The 25124-nt window shown below is 38.9% G+C and overlaps 2 long non-coding RNA genes across 7 annotated transcripts in view; one reads left to right on the forward strand and one right to left on the reverse strand.

Moving 5' to 3' along the window:
* Positions 1–25124, forward strand: part of LOC144307885 (uncharacterized) — a 70701-nt gene that overhangs the window by 4771 nt on the left and 40806 nt on the right. For all 6 annotated transcript variants that reach the window (XR_013374563.1, XR_013374562.1, XR_013374559.1 and 3 more), the window contains one exon: positions 23507–23617. This is a non-coding gene — a long non-coding RNA (uncharacterized LOC144307885). The remainder of the gene's footprint in view (positions 1–23506; positions 23618–25124) is intronic.
* LOC144307886 (uncharacterized) overlaps positions 22142–25124 on the reverse strand; it is a 44548-nt gene continuing 41565 nt past the window's right edge. Inside the window, exon 3 of the long non-coding RNA XR_013374564.1 lies at positions 22142–23981. This is a non-coding gene — a long non-coding RNA (uncharacterized LOC144307886). The remainder of the gene's footprint in view (positions 23982–25124) is intronic.

The raw sequence follows: 25124 nt of genomic DNA on the forward strand, positions 1-25124 counted from the left end.
TCTTCCTAGGAGATATGCATCTTTTCATGTATTTATTGGCTATTTATATAACTGCTTTGGCAAAATGTCTACTCAGATTATTTACCCACTTAAAATATTTGGTTATTTGTCTTTTTATTATTGAGTTACAAGAGCATTACATATTCTGGGTACATCTTTTGTTGGATATATGATTTGCAAATATTTTCTGTGAGTTGTCTTTTCAGTTTCTTGAGTTTGTCTTTTGAAGCACACAAGTTTTTATTTTTGATAAAGTCCAATTCATCTAGTTTTTTTTCCTTTTTTTTTTTACTCGTGAAGCTGTTGCCTAACCCTAAGAGTTTTATAGTTTTACCACTTACATTTCAGCCTTTGATCAATTTTGAGTTAAGTTTTGCATACAGCATGAGGAATGAGCCTAATTCATTCTTTTGTATGTGAATATCAAGTTGTCCCTTATCATTTGTTGAAATGCTACTCGTTGGCAGCCCGGGTGGCTCAGTGGTTAAGCGCCGCCTTTAGCCCAGGGCATGATCCTGGAGACCCGGGATTGAGTCCCACGTCAGGCTCCCTGCATGAAGCCTGCTTCTCCCTCTGCCTGTGTCTCTGCCTCTCTCTCTCTGTCTCTGTGTCTCTCATGAATAAATAAATAAATAAATTTTTTTAAAAAAAGAAATGCTATCCTTTCCCTGTTGATTTTTCTTGGTACTCTTTTTAAAAATCAATTGACCATAAATTTAAGGGTTCATTTCTGGACTCTAAAATCCATTCCATTAATCTATATATCAATCTTTATGCCAGTACAACATTGTCTTGATTACTATAGTTTTGTTGTAAGTTTTGAAATCAAATAGTATGAATGAATTTTCCAACGTTATTCTTTTTTACAGGATTATTTTGTTTTTGTCTCTTGAATTTTAATGTGAATTTTAGCATCAGTTTCCCATGTGTGCATTTTAGAATTAATTTCTTATAAAAAATTCAGATAGGATATAATAGGAATTGCATTTAATTTGTATATCAATTTGAGGCGTATTGACATCTTAACAATATTAAGTCTTCTGGTACCTGAACATGAAATACCTTTTAATTAGTTGTGTCTTTAATTTATTTTGGTAATGTTTTATAGTTTTTAGTGTAGAAGTATTATATTTTTAAAAAATAGAATCTATTTTTTAGAGCAGTTTTAGTTTCATAGTGAAATTTAGCAGAAAGTACAGGGAGTTCCCATTTACCTTCTTCCACATATGCAGAGCCTCCTCTATTATCAACATCCCACAGAAGAATGGTACATTTATTCAATTGATAAACCTACATTGACACGTCATTGTTACTCATAGTCTCTATTTTACATTAGGGTTCATGCTTGGTGTTGTACAATATATGGGATTTCACAAATGTATGACACCTATCCCCCATTATAGTATCATACAGAATAGTTTTATTGCCCTAAAAGTTCTCTGTGCTCTGCCTATTCATCCCTCTCTCCTCCCAGCCCTTTGCAACCATAAAATATTTTACTGTCTCCATAGTTTTGACTTTTTCAGAATGCCAGATAGTTGAATTATATGTAGCTTTTTCATGTTGGCTTCTTTCATTTAGTAATATGCATTTAAGGTTTTTCCATGTTTTTTCATGGCTTGATAGCTCATTTCTTTTTGGTGCTGAATAATATCCCATTGTCTGTCCCATAGTTTATTTGTCCCTTCACCTACTGGAGGACATCTTGGTTGCTTTCAAGTGTTGGCAGTTATGAATAAAGCTGCTATAAACCATGTGCAGGTTTTTGTGTGGATATAGGTTCTCAACTCATTTGGTTAAATACCAAGGAGGATGGATTCTGAATCTCACTCTATTTTTAAAAACCTATTTTCAGGGGACCCCTGGGTGGCTCAGTGGTTTAACGCCTGCCTTTGGCCCATGGCGCGAACCTGGAGTCCTGGGATCGAGTCCCATGTCGGGCTGCGGCATGGAGCCTGCTTCTCCCTCTGCCTGTGTCTCTGCCTCTCTCTCTCTCTATGTCTATCATGAATAAATAAATAAAATATTCAAAAAATTATTTTCAGTTCACCTGGGTGGCTCAGTTGGTTAAGCATCTGCTATCGGCTCAGGTTATGATCCCAGGGTTCTGGGATCCAGCCCCATATCAGGCTCTTTGCTCAGCAGGGAGCCTGCTTCTCCCTCTTCCTCTCCCTCTGCCTACCACTCTGCCTACCTGTACTCTCTATCAGTGTGTCAAATGATTAACAAAATTTTTAAAAAATAATTTCCAAGTGTTTTATACTTCTTAAAAAAGATGTATTTATTTATGTGAGAGAGAGAAAGAAAGAGCATGAGTGGGGGCAAGGGTAGAGAGTATCTTCAAGCAGACCCCTGATGAGCACAGAGCACGACATGGGGCTCAATCCCACAACCCATGACCTGAGCCAAAACCAAGAGTCAGAAGCTTAACTAACTGAACCACCTATATCATACATTTTTAATGCTATTACCAATGGAATTGTTTTCTTAATTTCATGTTTGTATTTCTCATTGACAGCTTATAGAAATACAGTTGGGTTTTGTATTGATTTTGTATCTTGAAACTTTGCTGAACTCATTCTTTAGTTCTAGCAGTGTTTTTGTTGATTCCATAGAAGTTTTATTTTTTATTTTTATTTTTATTTTTTTACCAATTTATTTATTATTTTTTTAAATAATAAATTTATTTTTTATTGGCGTTCAATTTGCCAACATACAGAATAACACCCAGTGCTCATCCCGTCAAGTGCCCCACTCAGTGCCCATCACCTACTTACCCCCACCCCCTGCCCTCCTCCCCTTCCACCACCCCTAGTTCGTTTCCCAGAGTTAGGAGTCTTCATGTTCTGTCTCCCTTTCTGATATTTCCTACCCATTTTTTCTCCCTTCCCTTCTATTCCCTTTCACTATTATTTATATTAACCAAATGAATGAGACCATATAATGTTTGTCGTTCTCCCATTGACTTATTTCACTCAGCTTAATACCCTCCAGTTCCATTCACGTCGAAGCAAATGGTGAGTATTTGTCGTTTCTAGTGGCTGAGTAATATTCCATTGTATACATAAACCAATGAAACGCCGGGACACCTGCACCCCGATGTTTATAGCAGCAATGTCCACAATAGCCAAACTGTGGAAGGAGCCTGAGTGTCCATCGAAAGATGAATCCATAGAAGTTTTAATGTATTGCATCATGCTATCTGCAAATAAAGATAGCTTTAGTTCTTCTTTCCAATCTGGATTCTAATCTTTCTTTTTCTTGCTTGATTTCTGTAGTCAGAACTTACTTATATAAAAATTTAAAAACTGTATTTAAATTCAATTTAGTTTACATATAGTGTAATATTACTTTCAGGAGTAGAATTTAGTGATTCATCATTTACACAGCCACTGCTCATTACATCAAGTGTCCTCCTTAATGCCCATCACACAATCACCCCATCCCCCACCCACATCCCTCCAGCAACCCTCAGTTTGTTTCCTATACTTAAGTGTCTCTTATGGTTTGCCTCCCTGTTTTTTTTCCCTCTCTGTTTTAATCTTATTCTATTTTTCCTTCCCTTCTCCTATATTCATCTGTTTTGTTTCTTAAATTCCATATATGAGTCAAATCATATGGTATTTGTCTTTCTCTGACTGACCTATTTCGCTTACCATAATACCCTCTAGTTCCATCCACATTGTCAAAAATGAAAAGATTTCATTGTTTTTGACATCTGAGTAATATTCCATTATATATACATATACATATATACATATACGTACTTATATATGTATATATACACTTATAAATGTATATATGTATATGTATATACTTATATATGTATATATATTTATTTTATTTTCTTTAAAAAAATTTTTTTATTAGAGTTCAATTTGCCAACATTTAGCATAACACCCAGTGCTCATCCCACCAAGTGCCCCCCTCGGTGCCCATCACCCAGTCATTCCAACCCCCCACCCACCTCCCCTTCCACTACCCATGGTTCATTTCCCAGAGTTAGGTGTCTCTCATGTTTTGTCACCCTCACTGATATTTTCATTCATTTTGTCTCCTTTCCCTTTATTCGCTTTCACTAATTTTTATATTCCCCAAATGAATGAGACCATATAATGTTTGTCCTTTTCCGACTGACTTACTTCACTCAGCATAATACCCTCCAGGTCCATCCATGTTGAAGCAAATGGTGGGAATTTGTCATTTATAATGGCTGAGGAATATTCCATTGTATACATAGACCACATCTCCTTTACCCATTCATCTTTCGATGGACACCAAGGCTCCTTCCACAGTTTGGCTATTGTGGACATTGCTGCTATGAACATTGGGGTGCAGGTGTCTCCACGTTCCACTGCATCTGTATCTTTGGGGTAACTCCAGCAGTGCAATTGCTGGGTCGAAGGGCAGATCTATTTTTAACTCTTTGAGGAACCTCCACACAGTTTTCCAGAGTGGCTGTACCCGTTCACATTCCCACCAACACTGCAAGAGGGTTTCCCTTTCTCCACATCCTTTCAAACATTTGTTCTTTCCTGTCTTGTTTATTTTCACCATTCTCATGGGTGTGAGGTGGTAACTCTCATTGTGGTTTTGATTTGTATTTCCTGATGGCAAGTGATGTGGAGCATTTTCTCATGTGCTTGTGGGTCATGTCCATCTCTTCCTCTGTGAAACTTCTGTTCATGTCTTTTGCCCATTTCATGATTCGATGGTTTCTTTGGTGTTGAGTTTAATAAGTTCTTTATAGATCTTGGATACTAGCCCTTTATCTGATAGGTCATTTGCAAATATTTTCTCCCATTCTGTAGGTTGTCTTTTAGTTTTGTTGACTGTTTCTTTGGCTGTGCAGAAGCTTTTTATCTTGATGAAGTCCCAATAATCATTTCTGATTTTGTTTTTCTTGCCTTCATGGATGTATCTTGCAAGAAGTTGCAGTGGCCAAGTTCAAAAAGTGTGTTGCCTGTGTTCTTCTCTAGGATTTTGATGGAGTCTTGTCTCACATTTAGATCTTTCATCCATTTTGAGTTTATCTTTGTGTATGATGTAAGAGAATGGTCTAGTTTCATTCTTGTGCATGTGCACGTCCAATTTTCCCAGCACCATTTATTGAAGAAACTGTGTTTTTTCGAGTGGATAGTTTTTCCTCCTTTGTCAAATATTAGTTGACCATAAAGTTGAGGGTCCACTTCTGGATTCTCTATTCTGTTCCACTGATCTATGTGTCTGTTTTTGTGCCAGTACCACACTGTCCTGATGACCACAGCTTTGTAGTACAACCTGAAATCTGGCATTGTGATGCCCCCAGATATGGTTTTCTTTTTTAAAATTACCCTGGCTATTTGCAGTCTTTTCTGATTCCACACAAATTTTAAGATAATTTTTCCAACTCTCTGAAGAAAGTCCATGGTATTTTGATAGGGATTGCATTACATGTGTAAATTGCCCTGGGAAGAATTGACATATTCACAATATTAATTCTGCCAATCCATGAGCATGGAATATTTTTCAATCTCTTTGTGTCTTCCTCAATTTCTTGCAGAAGTGTTCTGTAGTTTTTAGGGTATAGATCCTTTCCCTCTTTGGTTAGGTTTATTCCTAGGTATCTTATGCTTTTGGGTGCAATTGTAAATGGGATTGACTCCTGAATTTCTCTTTCTTCAGTCTCATTGCTAGTGTATAGAAATGCCACTGATTTCTGGGCATTGATTTTGTATCCTGCCACACTGCCGAATTGCTGTATGAGTTCTAGCAATCTTGGGGTGGAGTCTTTTGGGCTTTCTATGTAGAATATCATGTCATCTGTGAAGAGGGAGAGTTTGACTTCTTCTTTGCCCATTTCAATGCCTTTTATTTCTTTTTGTTGCCTGATTACTGAGGCTAGGACTTCTAGTACTATGTTGAATAGCAGTGGTGAGAGTGGACATCCCTGACTTGTTCCTGATCTTAGGGGAAAGGTTCCCAGTGTTTCCCATTGAGAATGACATTTGCTGTGGGCATTTCGGAGATGGCTTTTAAGATGCTGAGGAATGTTCCCTCTATCCTTACACTCTGAAGAGTTTTGATCAGGCATCGATGCTGTATTTTGTCAAATGCTATCTCTGCATCTATTGAAAGGGTCATGTCTTGTCTTTTTCTCTAGCTGATATGATCAATCACTTTGATTGTTTTACGAGTGTTGAACCAGCCTTGCATCCCGGGGATAAATGCCACTTGGTCATGGTGAATAATCTTCTTAATGTATTGTGGATCCTATTGGCTAGTACCTTGTTGAGAATTTTTGCATCTGTGGTCCTCAGGGATGTTGGTCTATAATTTTCCTTTTTGGTGGGGTCTGTGTCTGGTTTTGGAATTAAGGTAACGCTGGCCTCATAGAACGAATTTGGAAGTACTCCATCTCTTTCTATCTTTCCAAACAGCTTTAGTAGAATAGGTATGGTTTCTTCTTCAAACTTTTAATGGAATACCCCAGGGAAGCCATCTGGCCCTGGACTTTTGTGTCTTGGGAGGTTTTTTTTTTAAAATTTTTATTTATTTATGATAGTCACACACACACACACACACACACACACACACACACAGAGGCAGAGACACAGGCAAAGGGAGAAGCAGGCCCCATGCACCGGGAGCCCAATGTGGGACTCGATCCTGGGTCTCCCGGATCACGCCCTGGGCCAAAGGCAGGTGCTAAACCGCTGCGCCATCCAGGGATCCCCTCTTGGGAGGTTTTTGATGATGGCTTCAATTTCCTCCCGGGTTATTGGCCTGTTCAGGTTTTCTATTTCTTCCAGTTCCAGTTTTGGTAGTATGTGGTTTTCTAGAAATGTGTCCATTTCTTCTAGATTGCCTAATTTCTTGGCATATAGCTGTTCATAATATGTTTTTAATATTGTTTGTATTTCCTTGGTGTTGGTAGTGATCTCTCCTTTCTCATTCATGATTTTATTGATTTGAGTCTTCTCTCTCTTCTTTTTAATAAGGCTGGCTAATGGTTTATCTATCTTATTAATTCTTTCAAAGAATCAACTCCTGGTTTTGTTGATCTGTTCCATAGTTCTTCTGGTCTCGATTTCGTTGAGTTCTGCTCGAATCTTTATTAACTCTCTTCTTCTGCTGGGTGTAGGATCTATTTGCTGTTTTTTCTCTAGCTCCTTTATGTGTAAGGTTAGCTTTTGAATTTGAGTTCTTTCCAGTTTTTGGATGGATGCTTTTATTGCAATGTAGTTCCCCCTCAGGACTGCCTTTGCTGTGTCCCAAAGATTTTGAATGGTTGTATCTTCATTCTCATTAGTTTCCATGAATCTTTTTAATTCTTCCTTAATCTTCTGGTTGACCCTTTCATCTTTTAGCAGGATGGTCCTTAACCTCCACGTGTTTGAGGTCCTTCCAAACTTCTTGTTGTGATTAGTTCTAATTTCAAGGCATTATGGTCTGAGAATATGCAGGGGACGATCCCAATCTTTTGGTATCGGTTCAGCCCCGATTTGTGACCCAGTATGTGATCTATTCTGGAGAAAGTTCCATGTGCACTTGAGAAGAATGTGTATTCTGTTGAGTTTGGATGTGAAGTTCTGTAGATATCTGTGAAATCCATCTGGTCCAGTGTATCATTTAAAGCTCTCGTTTCTTTGGAGATGTTGTGCTTAGAAGACCTATCGAGGGTAGAAAGAGCTAGATTGAAGTCACCAAGTATAAGTGTATTGTTATCTAAGTATTTCTTCACTTTGGTTATTAATTGATTTATATATTTGGCTGCTCCCACATTCGGGGCATATATATTGAGGATTGTTAAGTCCTCTTGTTGGATAGATCCCTTAAGTATGATATAGTGTCCCTCTTCATCTCTCACTACAGTCTTCGGGGTAAATTTTAGTTTATCTGATATAAGGATGGCCACCCCTGCTTTCTTTTGAGGACCATTCGAATGGTAAATGATTCTCCAACCTTTTATTTTCAGGCTGTAGGTGTCCTTCTGTCTAAAATGAATCTCTTGTAGACAGCAAATCAATGGGTCCTGCTTTTTTATCCAGTCTGAAACCCTGTGCCTTTTGATGGGGTCATTAAGCCCGTTCACGTTCAGTGTTACTATTGACAGATATGAGTTTAGTGTCATCATGATATCTATTCAGTCTTTGTTTTTGTGGATTGTTCCACTGAACTTCTTCTTAAAGGGGAATTTTAAGAGTCCCCCTTAAAATTTCTTGCAGAGCTGGTTTGGCGGTCACATATTCTTTCAGTTCCTGCCTGTCTTGGAAGGTCTTTATCTCTCCTTCCATTTTGAATGAGAGCCTTGCTGGATAAAGTATTCTTGGTTGCATGTTCTTCTCATTTAGGACCCTGAATATATCCTGTCAGCCCTTTCTGGCCTGTAGGTCTCTGTGGAGAGGTCTGCTGTTACCCTAATACTCCTCCCCATAAAAGTCAGGGATTTCTTGTCTCTTGCTGCTTTAAGGATCTTCTCTTTATCTTTGGAATTTGCAAGCTTCACTATTAAATGTCGAGGTGTTGAATGGTTTTTATTGATTTTAGGGGGGGGATCTATTTCCTGGATCTGAATGCCTGTTTCCCTTCCCTGATTAGGAAAGTTTTCAGCTAGAATTTGTTCAAATACATATTCTGGCCCCCTGTCCCTTTCGGTGCCCTCGGGAACCCCAATTAAACGTAGGTTTTACTTCCTCAGGCTGTCATTTATTTCCCTTAATCTGTCTTCATGGTCTTTTGTTTGTCTCTTTTTTCCTCAGTTTCCCTCTTTGCTATCAACTTGTCTTCTATGTCACTCACTCGTTCTTCCACCTCGTTAACCCTCGTCGTTAGGACTTCTAGTTTGGATTGCATCTCATTCAATTGATTTTTAATTTCTGTCTGATTGGATCTAAATTCTGCAGTCTTGAAGTCTCTTGAGTCCTTTATGCTTTTTTCTAGAGCCACCAGTAGCTGCATGATAGTGCTTCTGAATTGGCTTTCTGACATTGAATTGTAATCCAGATTTTGTAACTCTGTGGGAGAGAGGACTGTTTCTGATTCTTTCTTTTGAGGTGAGGTTTTCCTTCTTGTCATTTTGCTCAGTGCAGAGTGGCCAAAAACAAGTTGTATTGGGAAAAGGAGAAAAAGAGAGGAGAGAAAGAAGGAAAGAAGAGAGAAAGAGAAAAAAAAGGAAGAAAAAAAAGAAAAAGAGAAGGAAAAAGAAAGGAAAAAAGGGTGGGGGAAGGAAACAAATCAAAAAGCAAAGCAAAACAAAACAAAACAAAACAGCAACAAAAAACAAACAACAAAAAAAAAAAGAACCACGGGGGAGTATCTTCTGATTCTGTGTACTTTAAGTCCCTTGGCTTCTCCTGGAAGTTGTCAGTCTAGCTGGTGTTCTGGGGGAGGGGCCTGCTGTGCTGATTTTCAGGTGTTAGCAGTTGGGGGAGCTGCTGTGCCCCTGCCTGGTGCAGGGCTCAGTGGGGGTTGTTTACCCCGTGAGGCCCCAGGAGCAACAGCCCCAGTGGCGGGGCCAGCTCTGGAAACCTGGATTCAGCCCCCACAGGAACTCCGGAGCTCTCCGTCTGCAGGGCCTGGAGGCTCCGGGGCGGGGCCGCTGATCTGCTCAGCTGGGGCAGGAGCGTCCTTGCTGTCCTGGGCCCTCCCGGCCTCTGTCTGTCCCGGGGGAGGCCGGATCCTGGGCTGTGTCCCGGCGCCCTGTGCTCCGGAGCCTGCGCTGTTGGATTCGCGCTCCCGGGCCGTGCAGCCCCCTCCGCGGAGCCGCCGCCCGAGCCCCTCCAGCTGCTCCGGGTCCCGCCGTGCGCGCTGCAGCCCTTAGGGAGCTCGGCGCACTCTCCTGGGCGCGCAGGTGTCTGTTACTGTCCCAGGGAACCCAAGGGCATCCTCGCCCTCCTGGGTCCTGCTCCAACTCCCTGGGAGCCCCTTTCCACCCGGGAAGGTTGGTGCAGCTCCTGCTTCTCCGGGACGGGGCTCTCCTGTCCTGGGGACACTCGCCCCGGCCTCAGCCCGGCTCCTCGCGGGGCCCCTCCCCCTTGGAGGCCTTTGTTTCTTTATTTCTTTTTTCCCGTCTTCCTACCTTGATAGAAGCCGAACTCTTCTCACTGTAGCATTCCAGCTGGTCTCTCTTTAAATCTCAGGCCGAATTCATAGATTTTCAGGATAATTTGAAGGTTTTCTAGGTAATTTGGTGGAGACAGGTGATTTGGAGACCCTACTCTTCCGCCATCTTGCTTCCTCCCCCTGTGTATTATTTCAATAAGGCCTTTCCTGCCCAATATTATAAAAACAACCTGAATTTTTCTTCTAACACTCTTAACATTTTCTTTATCATAGTAAGTACATTTAATCAACTGGGATATTTTTCTATGTGTGTGGATGCTTTGTTACAGGAATGTTTATATTTTTCTGTTCTCTTTCTTTTTTTAGAGGGGGGGATGGGGAGGTACAGGGAGAGAGAGGAGGAGAGAGAATCTTAAGCAGGCTCTACACCCAGCACGGAACTTGACACGGGGTTCTATCTCACAACTCTGAGAAGGTTGCAAAGATCATTACCTGAGCCAAAATCCAGAGTTGGATGCTTAACTGACTGAGCCACCCAATGCCCTGTTTTTTTAAAGAATGTTTATAGTTTTTTAAATGGATAGCTAGAAATGTCTCATTGTAGCATGTCTCCGTGGACTAGAAGTGGCAGCCTTATTGTAAATTAAATTCTCATATATGCCCAGAAGATTCTTTTAACACTGACCTATTAGTCTATTTCTGCATCAGTATCCAATTGTTGTAATGACTATGGCATCCATTTTCTAAATTGAGATTTATTCTGGTCAGGTTTTGGCATCAGGGTTATGCTAAACTAGAAAAATAATCTAGGTGGCCTTTGCATTTTGTAGTGCAATGAAACGACTTATGTAATGTGGTAATTATCTGTATCGTAATCAGCTGTACTATAATTGTGGTATTTATTATAGTACCTTTAGGAGTCTTTTTTCTTTACTGATTTCAGTCTCTTTATTGATTATTGCTGTATTCAGGTTTCTTTTTCTTAGGCCAATTGCAATAGTTATGTTAGTGGAATTTGCTGGTATCAATTAGCACAAATGTTCTTAAATTTTTAAAAAAATCCTCAAAATCTCCCTTCTAATTTCTGATCATGTTGAATGATTTCTCCATTCTTAGTTTTCATCGCATTTGCCAGATGTGTTTCTATTTGATTGTCTTTTCAAAGAACCAGATATTGGTTGAATGGATTACTATTTTAATTTTGTTTTATGTTTCTTAATTCTCTCCTCATTGTAGTTATTTTGTTGGTGTTTTTCGAGCTTCCTAAATTGAATGATTTTTTTCATGTCTTTCTTTGTAGTAAATGTGCTTAAGGTTGCAAAGGTCACTCTAAGTACTCTTGGTATGAACGCACAGGATTTGTTGGTTCTGTTTTATTGTGGTTTATTTACTTTTATAAAAATTTTTGTGTAGTTGACACACGCTATTACATTAGTTTCAGGTGTACAGTGTAGTGATTTACAAGTTTAAACATCATGCTGTGCTCCCCACAAGTGTAGCTTCCATTTGTCACCACACGACGCTATTATAATATCATTGACAAGATTCCCTATGCTGTCTGTATCTTTTATTCCCGTGACTGATTCATTCCATAACTGGAAGCCTATGGTGTATTAGTGTGTAATTGCTGCTTTAGATTTCTCTTAACCTGAGAATTTTCTTGGCAAAGCATTTACATCTGTTCAGGCAGATAGCCCTTCTCCTCCCAATTAAATTGATCTGTTGTTGTTAGTTTTTTATTGTAAAGTATAGACTGTCTGCCTTTTGACATTCATTAAGCTTTCTGTTATGATCTAATACATATTTTGTATTTTCTCGTTCATCTGAATAAGAAGCATATTAATTTTCTTATTCAAATTTTCTGTATTTAAATTTTTTCCTGCCTGATTGCTCACTTTCTGAGACATGTATTAAAAGTTCCATGGGGATAGTGGATTGAATTAACCTCTCAGCTGACAAAATTTTATATGCAGGTGCATATCAATTGACTGATCTTTAACATCAGTTGGAAGTATTTGTTGGCTTTGGGAAATAGGAGAAATATATTCAGTGGTAGTGTGTGAGAGGTAATTTTTAAAATTTAATTCCTTTTATGAGTCTACTGCTGGAGCTTATATTGAATATAATATGATATACCTATACCTATGAAAACATACTAGCAGATTGCTACCCCTGATAAGTAGGGCTGGTGCAAGCAAAGGTCATCCTTTGCTTCCCTTAATATAAAACCACTCTATTTGCCTTCTTTCAAAAACATGCATGTTTATAATAAGAATATCATATATAATAATGTAATGTGTTATAATGTAATAATAATAATATTTAAAAAGTAGTAGAAAAGAGAACCAATTCCTGAATGATGGTGTGAGGAGCTCCATAGATCATTTGCCAGAGGAAAAAAATCAAACTGGTGAACAATCATTGTTAACTGTCTAGAAATTGTTCAAGGAGTATATAGCAAACAGAAACATTAATTCACACAAATGTACTAAATTTCGGTAAGAACAATGAGACAAAAAAAAAGAAAAAAAGAACAATGAGCAACTGTGGCATATGAGCCACAAATTTTCTCTTCACCTCCTCCCCCTGGCTCAGTATGAGGGAAGAAGCTCTAGTGGGGGTAGTTATAGCCAAGAAGGTGGAGCTCCTTCTCCTGCCCTCCCCCTCCCCCTCCCTCCCTCTCCTCCCTTCCCCTCCCTCCAGAGCTACTATTTCTCTATGAGAGAGGCAGGCCTCCAGAATTTCTTCTCATCATTCTCAGCACCACGTTTCAGAAGTTCTATTCCAGGCAAGTGCAGGTGGGAGATCTGCTGCTCCCTTAATCCCACCTGGACCTGATTCATAGGACAAAGATCTACTCTAGATGTGACAGGCTGAGACTATGGGGCCCTAATCACCCTTGCCCCAGCTGGCTTATAAGTTAGAATTTCCACATCGGGAAAGTAAAGCTGACCAGATGAAGAGCTATCAGCCCGGCCTAGAGGGTGGTTTGTAGAGCAAGGGTATTACTCTGAGGGAAGAGAGCCACTGTCCCCACTACTAGTTCTGGAGCAGCAGGAGTGCCGCCCAAGGGGAGAGGCAGGCAGGCTATAACTACAGAGACCTCTGTAGCTTTCTCTAAGGGGAGCTGTCCTTCAGGGGACTGAATTATTTGCAAAATCCTGGGAAAGTGCAGGCCTAAGGGTAATGTTGATAAGCATGGCAATCTTGATAGTGAGCATTTAAGAGGGGACTGGTAGCTGTGTGGGTGTAACAAGCCAAACAGCAGGGCATTTGGAAGTTTAACAGAGAGAAAGAGGGAAAGAGATCCCTAAGAAGAGTCCTCCTAGAGTTGGAGCAGGCATCAAAGAGTGACCTGAAAGATTACCCCTGCAAAGGGTCCCAAAGTTATTAGGCACTGCATATGGATCCATTTATTGCCCAGGGAGGGCATTGTCAATAAAAAGAAAGCAATCAGCTGGAAATTAATGGCGGCTAGCGGATGGAATTGAAACCAGCAGAGGCAGTCTATCCAGAAGCTTCATGAAACTATCAGGACAAGAGACAGTGAAAAACATCCTGGCCCAACAACAGTTACCCATGGGGAAGAAGGTGAGTCAGGGAGACTGTATGCATGCCCAAGGCCATGCCCTTTTAGTGATGACATCAGAAGCTGCACATTGGGGGCACCTGGGTGACTCAGTGGTTGAGCATCTGCCTTTGGCTCAGGTCATGATCCTGGGGTCCTAGGATCGAGTCCTGCATCGGGCTCCCTGCAGGGAGCCTGCTTCTCCCTCTGTCTATGTCTCTGCCTCTGTGTCTCTCATTAATAAATACATTAAAAAATATTAAAAGAAGCTGCACACTGTAGGGAAATAGGCTTCACTGATATGTTCCAGCCATATCTTTCCACAAATAGGCAAACAACAAGTCCAGGAAGAGCAGAGCTGCTACCATATAGTACCTAAATTCTCCAGTTTTCAACAAAAATTGGAGGGCCTAGAAAGGAATAGGAAAGTGTGTACTATGCACTGGGTTAAAAAAAAATTCAGGCAACAAAAACTGCCCGTGAGAGGATGCAGAATTGGATCTAGCAGAAAGAGACCTCAAAGCAGGTATAATAAGTGTGGTCAAATAACTAAGGGAAACTATGCTTAAAGGAAGGTATGATGACAATGTCTCAAAATAGAGACTATCCAGAAAGAGAATTTATAAAATGAAACCACATGAAGAACTTCTGGATTTGAAAAGTACAATAACTGAAATGAAAAATTTGCAAGAGGGTCTCAAGAGTAAAATTTGTTTTGGCAGAAGAAAGTAAACTTGAAGAGAGATTGGTAGAGATCAGGCAATCCTAAAATCAGAGAAAAACAAGCATAAAGAAAAATTAATAGAGCCTTAAATGTGCAATATGAACATACATGGAAAGGGATATACTAGAAAAGGGTATACCAGTAAAGGAGCATAAAAGATAATCAAGGGATGATGGGATTGCATTGCCTTGGGTAGTATAGATATTTTAACAATATTTGTTAAATCCATGAGCATGGAATGTCTTTCTGTCAATCTCTTTCATCAGTGTTTCATAGTTTTCAGAGTACAGGTCATTTACCTCTTTGGTTAGGTTTATTCCTAGGTATTATTTTTGGTGTAATGGAAATGGGATGTTTTTCCTAGTTTCTCCTTCTGCTGCTTCTTTAGTGCATAGAAATGCAAAATATTTCTGTACATTGATTTTGTATCTTACAACTTTACTGAATCATTTATCAGTTATAGCAGATTTTGGTTGTCTTTCAGATTTTATATACATATATGTATATATATACATATTATATATATATACATACTACATACTGTGCATGTATATATACATACTATATATATATATATATATATATATATATATATATATATATAGAGAGAGAGAGAGAGAGAGAGAGAGAGAGAGAATTATGTCCTCTGCAAATAGTGGAAGTTTTGCTTCTTCCTTGCTGATTTGGATGGTTTGTTATTTCTTTTTTTTTTTCTTTTGGTCTGATTGCTGAAGCTAGGACTTCCAGCACTATGTTAGATAATAGTGGTGAGAGTGGACATCCCTGTCTTATTCCTGACCATAGAGGAAAAGCTCTCTTTTCCCCGCTGAGGATGATGTTAGCTGTGAGTTTTTCATATATGGCCTTTATTATGTTGAGGTATGTTCCCTCTAATCCTACTTTGTTGAGGGCTTTTATCATGAGTAGATGCACTTTGCCAAATGATTTTTCTGAATTTATTGAAATGATCATATGGTTCTTATGCTTTCTTTTATTAATGTGATGTATCATGTTGATTGATTTGCAAATACTGAACCACCCTTGCAACCCAGGAATAAATCACACTTGATCATGGTGAATGATTCTTTTAATGTATCATTGGATTTGGTTTGCTAGAATTTTATTGAGGATTTTTGCACTTAACGTTTACCAGGGTGAGTGGTGTCTTTATTTGGTTTTGATATCAGGATAATGCTTGCCTCATAGAATGAATTTGGAAGTTTTCCTTCCTTTTCTCTTTCTTGGAATTTTTTGAGAAGAATTGGTATTAACTCTTCTTTAAGTGTTTGGTAGAATTCACCTGTGAAGCCATCTGGCCATGGACTCTTGCTTGTTGAGAGGTTTTGTTTTTTGGGTTTTTTTTTTTTTTTAATTACTGATTCAGTTTCCTCGCTGGAAATTTCTTATGATTGTTTATATATTTGTGCTGTTGGTTGTGATTTCTCCTCTCTCATTCATCACTTATTTATTTGAGTCATTCTCTTTTTTCTTGATAGGTCTAGCTAGAGCTTTATCAATTTTATGATTTTTTTCAAAGAACCAGCTCCTGGTTTCATTGATCTGTTCTATTATTTTTTAGTTTCTATATCATTTATTTCTGCTCCAATCTTTATCACTTCCTTCCTTCTGCTGGTTTTATGTTTTGTTTGTTCTTATTTTTCTAGCTCGTTAGAAGGTTAGATTGTTTATGTGAGATTTTTCTTGCTTTTTGAAGTAGGCCTATAGTGCTAAAACTTCCCTCTCAGAACTGCTTTTGCTGCATTGCAAAGGTTTTGGACTGTTGTGTTTTCCTTTGAATTTCTTTCCATGTATTTTTTATTTCTTCTTTGATTTCCTGATCATTTCATTGATGTTATTTAATTTCCACGTATTTCTGGTCTTTCCAGATTTTTTCTTGTGGTTGATTTGTAGTTCATAGCATGATCAGAAAAGATGTAAGATTTTGATGTTCTTGAATTTGTTGAGGGTGGTTTTGTGGGCTGATATGTGATCTGTTCTGGAGAATGTCCCATGTGCACTCAAAAAAAATGTGTGTTCTGTTGCTTTAGGATGGAATTTTCTGAATATCTGTTAAACCCATCTAGTCCAGGGATGCCTGGGTGGTTCAGCAGTTGAGCATCTGCCTTTGGCTCAGGTCATGTTCCTGGGGTTCTGGGATCAAGTCCTGCATCGGGCTCCCTGTGGGGGGCCTGCTTCTCCCTCTGCATCTGTCTCTACCTCCCTCTGTGTGTCTCTCATGAAGAAATAAATAAAATCTTTTAAAAAAACCCATCTAGTCCAGTGTGTCGTTCAAAGCCATTGCTTCCTCGTTTGTTTGCTGTTTAGATTATCTGTCAATTCTTGTAAGTGGGGTGTTAAAGTCCCCTACTATTATTGTAATACTATCAATTTACTCCTTTATGCTTGCTAGTAACTGTCTAATGTATTTGGATGCTCCCATGTTGGGGGCATAAATATTTAAAATAGTTATATTTTCCTGTGTGAGTGTCCCCTTTATTATTTTTTTTAAATTTATTTATTTTTATTTATTTATGATAGTCACAGAGAGAGAGAGGCAGAGACATAGGCAGAGGGAGAAGCAGGCTCCATGCACCGGGAGCCCAATGTGGGATTCGATCCCGGGTCTCCAGGATCGCGCCCTGGGCCAAAGGCAGGCGCCAAACCGCTGTGCCACCCAGGGATCCCCTGTCCCCTTTATTATTAAATATTATCCTTCTTTGTCTCTCATTACAGTCTTTGTTTTAGAGTCTTTTTTTTTCTGATTTAAGTATTGCTACTCTGGTTTTCTTTTGGCATCGATTTGATAATAGATGTTTCTCCATCCCCTCACTTTTAATCTGCAAGTGTCTTTAGATCTTAAATGAATCTCTTATACGGAGTATATGGATGGGTCTCGTTTTTTTTTTTTTTAATCTACTGCCACCCTATGTCTTTGATTGGAGCATTTAGTCCATTTAGAAAGTAATTATTGATAGATATGTAGTTATTGTCATTTTATTAGTTGTTTTGTGGTGGTTTCTAAAGATTTTCTCTGATCCTTTCCTGTGTTTGTCTCTTTCATGTTTTGCCGATTTTCATGATGTATTTGGATTTCTTTCTCTTTATTCTTGCCTGTTTATTAGTTTTTGATCTGCGGTAACCATTATGTTTGTATATAACCTCTTCCGCATGTAGCAGTCAATTAAGTTGATGATTGTTGAAGTTTGAACCCATTCTTTTCTTCTCTCTTCTCCTTGTTTTAGGTATATGTTACTGTATTTCCTATCCTTTTATTTTTTGAGTAGCTTCACTTAGTTTTTTTACAGATTAGTCATTCTTATTCCTTTTGTGTTTTCTACCTTCATACCTTCACTTTTGGTCTCTCCTTTCCAAAGAGTCCCCTTTAGGGGTGCCTGGCTGGCTCAGTCAGTAGGGCATGCAACTCTTGATCTCAGAGTCATGAGTTTGAGCCCTGCATTGGGTGTAGAGATTACTTTAAAAAAATAGAGTCCCCTTTAATATTTCTTGCAGAGCTGGTTTAGTGGTCACTAACTCCTTTGGTCTGGGAAACTATCTTTCCTGCTATTCTGAATGATAGCCTTGCTGGACAGAGTATCATTGGTTGCAGATTTTTCCCATTCAGCACTTTGAATACATTATGCCACCCCTTCTGGCTTGCCAGTTTTCCTTTGAAAAATCTCCTGCTAGTCGTATGGGTTTTCCCTCGTAAATTACTAAGTTCTTTTGTCTTGCTGCTTTTAGTATTTTTTCTTTATTACTGTATTTTGCAAGTTCAATTACAACATTTCTTGGAGTTGACCTGATTTTGTTGATTTTGATGGGGTTTCTTTGTGCCTCAAAGATCTGGACATCTGTTTCCTTCCCCAGATTAGGGAAGCTTTCAGCTATTATTTCTTCAAATAAATTTTCTGCCCCCTTTCCCTTGTTTTCTTGCTTATGTTCAGGTTAATTATTTTCCATTCCTCGTCTTCTAGGTCACTAAATTGTTCCTTTGCTTCTTCCAGCATGTTTTTCATTCCATCAAATGTGTTTTGCCTTTTGTTTATTGTGCCCTTCATCTCTGCTGTATTATTCTCTTTTTCTATCTTAGGGGTTTCACTCATGTCTTCCATTCTTTTCTCAAGTCCAAAGAGTATCCTTATGAACATTGCTTTAAATTCTCTATCAGACATATTACTTATATCTGTTTCACTTGGATCTTTGTCCATGGCCTTGTCCTATTGTTTCACTTGGGATATATTTCTCTGTCTCCTCATATTGTTTGCCTCTCTGTGTCTGTTTCTGTGAGCTAAAAGTCATATATGCCTTCTTCTCTTGAAAGTAATGGCTTTATGAAGAGGAGATCCTGCAGTGTTCTGCAGTGCAGTGTCCCCTGTTCAACAGAACCTGATACATCAAGAGAGTGTGTTGTTTATGTCTTGTTGTGTCTGAGTCACTTTTCCTTTTTGTGCAGTCATATGAACTGACTCTCTGCCGGTTGTTGCCTGGGCTTACTCTCTGTAGTGTTAGTGGGACCCAGGTAGGCCAGCTCTGAGGGAGCATGCCTGCCAGGGAACTTGGGAGCAGGACAGCGGTGTTAGCTACATTTGCATTGGGCCATTAGTCCTATGCCAGATTCCCTGAAGCATTGCAGTGGCTGAGAGCTATGTGCTGGGACAGCTGGGGGCACAAGGCTGCCACCACGGCTAGTTGTGGCTTGGACCAGCACATGCTAGTGACTGGGGCCACATGGCTTGGTGCAGTGTTAAGCACAGTGGCAGTCATATACCTTGTTGATGTCAAATGAACAAATATCTTTAGAATATCTTAGAAAAAAAAAGGAAGAGAGTTTTATTTGAGTCTAAGTGAGGGATACACAATCTGCATAAAGAAGACAGTGAGCCTGATAAGGAATGTTTAATACAGAGTTATATGTTTTTTGTTACATCAGGTGTTACAAATCACCATGATGAAGGACATTCCAGAAAATTATAAACTTTATCTTATGTTTTTAGTGTATGCAAGTTTTTAGGCTTCAGAGCTACGGGAATGGAACATAGGGAGGTTTTTACTCCTTTCTTTAGTTTGAAATGTTTCTTTTAGGTTCTTTGCTAATGAAACAGATGTACAATGTGTTCTGGGGGCAGAAATAGAGCCCAGGCTTTGAAATTTGGTGAAGTCATTCCGACCTTGGTAAAAGTAGAGGTTCCCTGGGAGCCCAGGAGCAGAACCCACAAACATTAAAAGTTGAAAATTTCCAAAAAAAAAAGAAAGTTAAAAATTTCCTACATTTCTCACGTTAGGTCAATAATCTTTCCTCAGAAAGCACTGATGATCAACCTTATTTTATGTACCTCAGTGCGAAGGTGACTGGCTTGTTTGCTCTGGGTCCATCAAATCCCACATGTTAGATGTGAATATACATACATTTACATTTGACAAAAAAAATTATGAAAAGAGATATGGACAGTAAAAGAATTCCACTAAGTACAATTTGAAGGAACCAATGTGATGTTCAATAGACTCAGAAGAAAATCCAAAGACTCTTTTTCATACATCTTAATAAAAGTATAGAGAAATTCATAATTATTTATGAGGAAAGATGGAGTTTATGCATTGAGCAAACATAATGTATATTCCCATGACTCGTTGGGGTGGAAACTTAACATCAAAGAAACAAAATTCAGTCCCTGATATTAGAAGGCTTTCTTAGGATAAGGAGAAGGGACTACGAATATGCTCCAAAAACTGATATAACCTGGATGGGGACTTAGGCTTGTGCCTGGCAAGGAATGCAGAGCCTTGCTTGTTCATAGGCTGGACCCATATCAATTGACCTTGAGTCCAAGCTTTTGCAGAGATAGCTAGTGGGTTTGTTAGCGGGGTCTGAAAAAAACACAATAACTGATTAGAGTTGTCCAAAAATAAGTTTTTAAATTTTTGTTCATTTTAATTTAATTAGCTCTGTGGGGCAACCATTTCAATTCTCCCCTGAGTTATGATCATTCCTCAAACTTCATGAGTTTAAATGATGACCACTCTGGCTACTTCCTTATCTCTTCAGGTGAGGTAGATTTTCCAGAAAGAGCAGTTTCTGAAAATTTTAGTTGTAACATGCTTATGTGCAAAGCAAGGCAAAAAAGCTTTTAGCTTATAGGTCGCAGTAAGGGAAATAGAAGCAACATGGAATCAGACATCTTATTTCTTTTCCTGTTATAATTTCACATTCATTTCATTTCTATGTAACATTGGTGGAAGTCCATCTTCTGTAACTGCTTTAAGCTAAATGGGGACACACAATGGGCTTTGGAATGGAAGGATTTGACATGACGCAAGATACAACATATGGTCCCTTATGCTAATAGAGGGGAACTATCAGAGGTAGCTCCTTATCAGAGATGTTGGATATTTTCCTACATAGTTTGGTACTACATGACATCATTAATTTTATCCCCAAGTATACTTTTAGGAAAGGTAACAGTATAGTTAAACTCATTATCCCCTCTAAAATTGATCTGATATTGATGGGGGTATCCAAGAGAATAGATCAGGAAACTAGTCACAACCACCTTAGAAAGAGGGTTAGAGTAGTCAAGGGCTTCTTATAGCCAACTGACTTGCTGCCTAATTTTATCTATAAGGAAGAGTTAAGATAGGTGCAGCAAATGGTGTCAACCACCATGTAGACTCTGCCTTAGTTAGTAAGCAATAAGGTAATCAATAAGAAGCATTTTTATGGAAACAAAAGAAAAACACAGGTATTAATGGTTGGAGCAAACTATAAACCCAGTGCCTGATTAACCTCGTGCTGCCAGGGAGAACATTTTAGATGTCAGGCTTGACGCAGCCTCAGATGGAGTGGAAGTAGGTAGTGGCAATCTGATGGAGTTTTCTGGTTTCTAGTTGAAATGTCTCTGGTAATCCTTTTGAGTGACCGACCCTACAGCAACAGGCACAGAGATTGTCTATATATGAACTATTGTGGCAATTTCTCTGAAGTTTACCTCAAGCTGTCTAGCTTCAGTCTGCAGGGCTGGTAAGGCTGCTGGGGACTCTGTAAGTAAGGTATCAGGCTGACATTTCCAAGGGACTCTACTGGCTTCATAAAGTCAACCTGAGTTCCTTAAAACTGTCTCGTCATATCTGAGTTTATGCATTTCTCCCTCAAATATGACATTTTCATCGAAGCCGTGGTAATATAACCAATGTTTCCAATGGTGTCCTGTTATACAGAGAAAAGATTTTTATTGAACTCATTAAATAATTATACTTGCCATGAAAGAAATAATACTCACTGAGAGTTTCTGAATTCTGGAGGGCTCAGGTAGGGAGAAAAGATAAATGCTTCAATTTGTTCATAAAGAAGTATTTTATGAAAATCTGTAAGTCATGAATACCTTAAGGGAAAAGATTTCCCTAAATCTGGAAGAGCAAACATTAGAGAACCAGCAATATATTCAAACAAGAGTCATAAAAACCTATAATCATCTTCCTTAATTCATTTAGTCCCATGTTATGAATTTTTGTTCTGTTTAAATGAAGTTTTCCCATTAAGTTTAGTTTTGGAAATCCTTACTCAGTTTACTTTTATGATCTAAAGGGTGTCAGAAATCTGTAAATCTCAGAAGTCCTTTTCATGAATCACCTTGAAGCTGAAACCTATTTTTTGAGAGCATCAGAACATTAGAAATGACAAAAGACTCAAATATGGACATGGTTTGATGAGAGTTCTTTACAGTGTTCCTAGGAATTTATGCATTTGTTTTAGCTGTCCAATTTGTTGGCATCTAAGTTTTCATAGTAGTCTGTTAATATCCCTTGTACTACTGTGCTACATCAGTTGTTACTTCTCTTTGAATTTTAAAAAATTCTCAGCTTTTAAAAAATACATTATTTATTTCAGTTTATTGAAACTTATATTTGACATATAACATGATGTAAGTTTAAGGTGGACAACATGTTGATTTCATACATTTATAGCAATATGGTTGCCATTGCAGTGTTAGCTAACACCTCTATCATGTCCCATAATCTCTCGGCTTTTTAAAAATTCCTAAAATTGTATAAGTAATAATTATACATGGGCACAAAGGCACTCCCAGCGACTATTCCCTCTGGCTCAGCAGAGTGAGTAGGCATAAACAACTAGCTCTCAGTTTTTCCCTGATAAGGGCCGAATTGTGCATCTAATGTCCTAACTCTTTCCCAGCTGCACCCTGAAGGTCAAGTCTTCCGTGTAGCCTGCATTATGCATCTGAAGAGACAAAAATCTGTGAGAAATAATAAATAAATTCAGTAAAGTAGTAGGACACAAAATAAATATACAAAAATCAGGTAGGTTTCTATACGCTAACAATGAACTATCAGAGAGAGAAATTAAGAAAACCGTCCCATTTACAATATCACCTAAAGCAATAAAATGCTTACGGATAAATGTAACCAAGGAGGTGAAAGAGCTGTGTGCTGAAAAGTATAAAACATTGATGAAAAACTTGAAGAAAGCACAAATAAATGGAAAGATGTCTTTGTTTTGTGTGGTCCTGGTGAGCTTGCGAATGCCGATAAAGATTCCCAGCCCAGGGATCCCTGGGTGGCGCAGCGGTTTGGCGCCTGCCTTTGGCCCAGGGCGCGATCCTGGAGACCCAGGATCGAGTCCCACATCGGGCTCCCGGTGCATGGAGCCTGCTTCTCCCTCTGCCTGTGTCTCTGCCTCTCTCTCTCTCTGTAACTATCATAAATAAATAAAGATTAAAAAAAAAAAAGATTCCCAGCCCACACTCTTGACCTATTAAATAGAATTTCTGCTGATGGGCCCAGAAGACTGTTTTTAGAAGCTCCACATGAGTCTTAATGCAGCCAGCCCAAGGGCCAGCATTTGAGAACTACCGGACATTTTATTTCCTTTTTTTGCTAGTCTGTATCTTGTCTCTGGCTTGTATGATAGCACTTATAACACTTGATTATATTTGTTTAGTCCTTTGTAGTTCCAGTATTAGTATGATAAGCTTCTTGCCTGGAGACATAGCAGGAACCTAGACATTCTCACATAGACTCTGCCTTTCCTTTGGTCTTTCCCTTTGAATATTTTCTTTTCTTCCTGTCTTGTTTCTGCTTACCCATTAGCTGGAACTGACCTCTGGCAGTACTTTCTTCCCAGCCTAACCAACTATATGTTTCCTTTCTCTTTACAGGAATTTCCATTTCTAAACCTCAGCTGATCTGCCTGCAAGAAAAAAGAGAAATGCCGTGGATTCCAGATGTAAGGGAAATTCAGGATGAAGAGGACCAAAGCACTTGACCAAGTGAGTGAAGAAATTATGAAATAGTACATTTTCTAGGGTATTTTTTGGTGTGGATCCCATTTTATTAACCCTGGTGCTTACCTGGGGGATTCTTTTTTTTATTGTTTTTATTGTTTTTATTTATTTATTTATTTATTTATTTATTTATTTATTTATTTATTTTTACAAAAGCTGAAGTATTTCTTCAGTTTTGGAAATACTGAAATGTCTCCTCCTCATTTTTTCTCTCCTGTTCTTGTGAGCCACCTCAAAATTTCTTGCTTTCTATAGTTTTCATTTTATTTTCTCCTTCAGTTGTATGTTGTGAGAATCTTTGATTCAACATCCTGATCTTCAACGAGTTCTTGACTGCTGTCCATTCCATCTAGGGAGGAGGATGAATGATTTAATGGGAGGAGAGAGAAATGATCAAAGGTTATGTGGAGAACACCAAGCGATGTGTCAGATGCTATCACCCAAGCTTGGAATGTCAAGGGGAGGTAGAGAAGGTGGCAGGTGCTGTGTTGAGAAATGGTGTAAAGCTTTAGGGAATATGGTATCTCAACTGGGTCTTAGCAATGAGTAAGATTTCCGCAGATGAAGGCAGGAGAGGAAGAGCCTGACACGTTACAGCAACAGTATAAGCTGTGGCCCTGTGACAAAACAGTGAGAGGCATAGGGGCATGAGATGGCAGAGCCAGGGGGATGTCTGCAGTGTTGACCAGATCTATGACTGGGAGAACTATGTCAGGCCAAGTCCTAGATCAGGCTAAGTAGGAATGGAGGCTGATGCTTCAAAGATGTTGCCAAACCAATGGGATTTCTGGGAATGTATCACTGGAAAAAAAAATCTCCATTCTCCTTCCATTCCCCTTCTTTTTCAGAGCCTTGTGAAAAGTGTTTGGGTTTACTTCCTTGTGAGATGGGACATGCCAGCACACTCTGGGATGGGAGTGAGTGTTATGTCAATGTGACACACAACTCCATATTTTTTAATTAATAGACTTACTTTTTTAGAATAGTTTTAAATTTACAGAAATATTGAGCAGATAGCATAGAGGATTCTCCTATGATAGCCCCCCCACCATCACACTTTTCCCTGTTACTAAGATCTTGTGTTAGTGTGCTACATGTGTTGTAATTAATAAACTAATACTAAGACATTCTTATTCACTAAGTCCATAGTTTACAATGACATTCAATCTTTGTGTTGTATGTTCAGTGGAATTTTAAAATGCATAAAGTCATGTATCCACCATTGCAGTATCAAACAAAATAGTTCCATTATCCTAAAATTCCTCTGTGCTTCACCTATTCATCCCTCAGCTACCAACCACCACTACACTGGACCACTGCTATCCACTGATAAGTTTTGCCTTTTCTAGAATATCATATAGATGGAATCAGGCAGTCATACGTAGCCTTTTCAGACTGGCTTCTTTTGGCATCGGTGGTTCAGTAGAATTCTTGCCTGCCAGGCTGGCTTCTTTTGCTTACCAAAATGCATTAATGCTTCCTTCGTGTATTT

Source organism: Canis aureus, chromosome X (assembly GCF_053574225.1).
Source record: "Canis aureus isolate CA01 chromosome X, VMU_Caureus_v.1.0, whole genome shotgun sequence".
Taxonomy (NCBI): domain Eukaryota; kingdom Metazoa; phylum Chordata; class Mammalia; order Carnivora; family Canidae; genus Canis; species Canis aureus.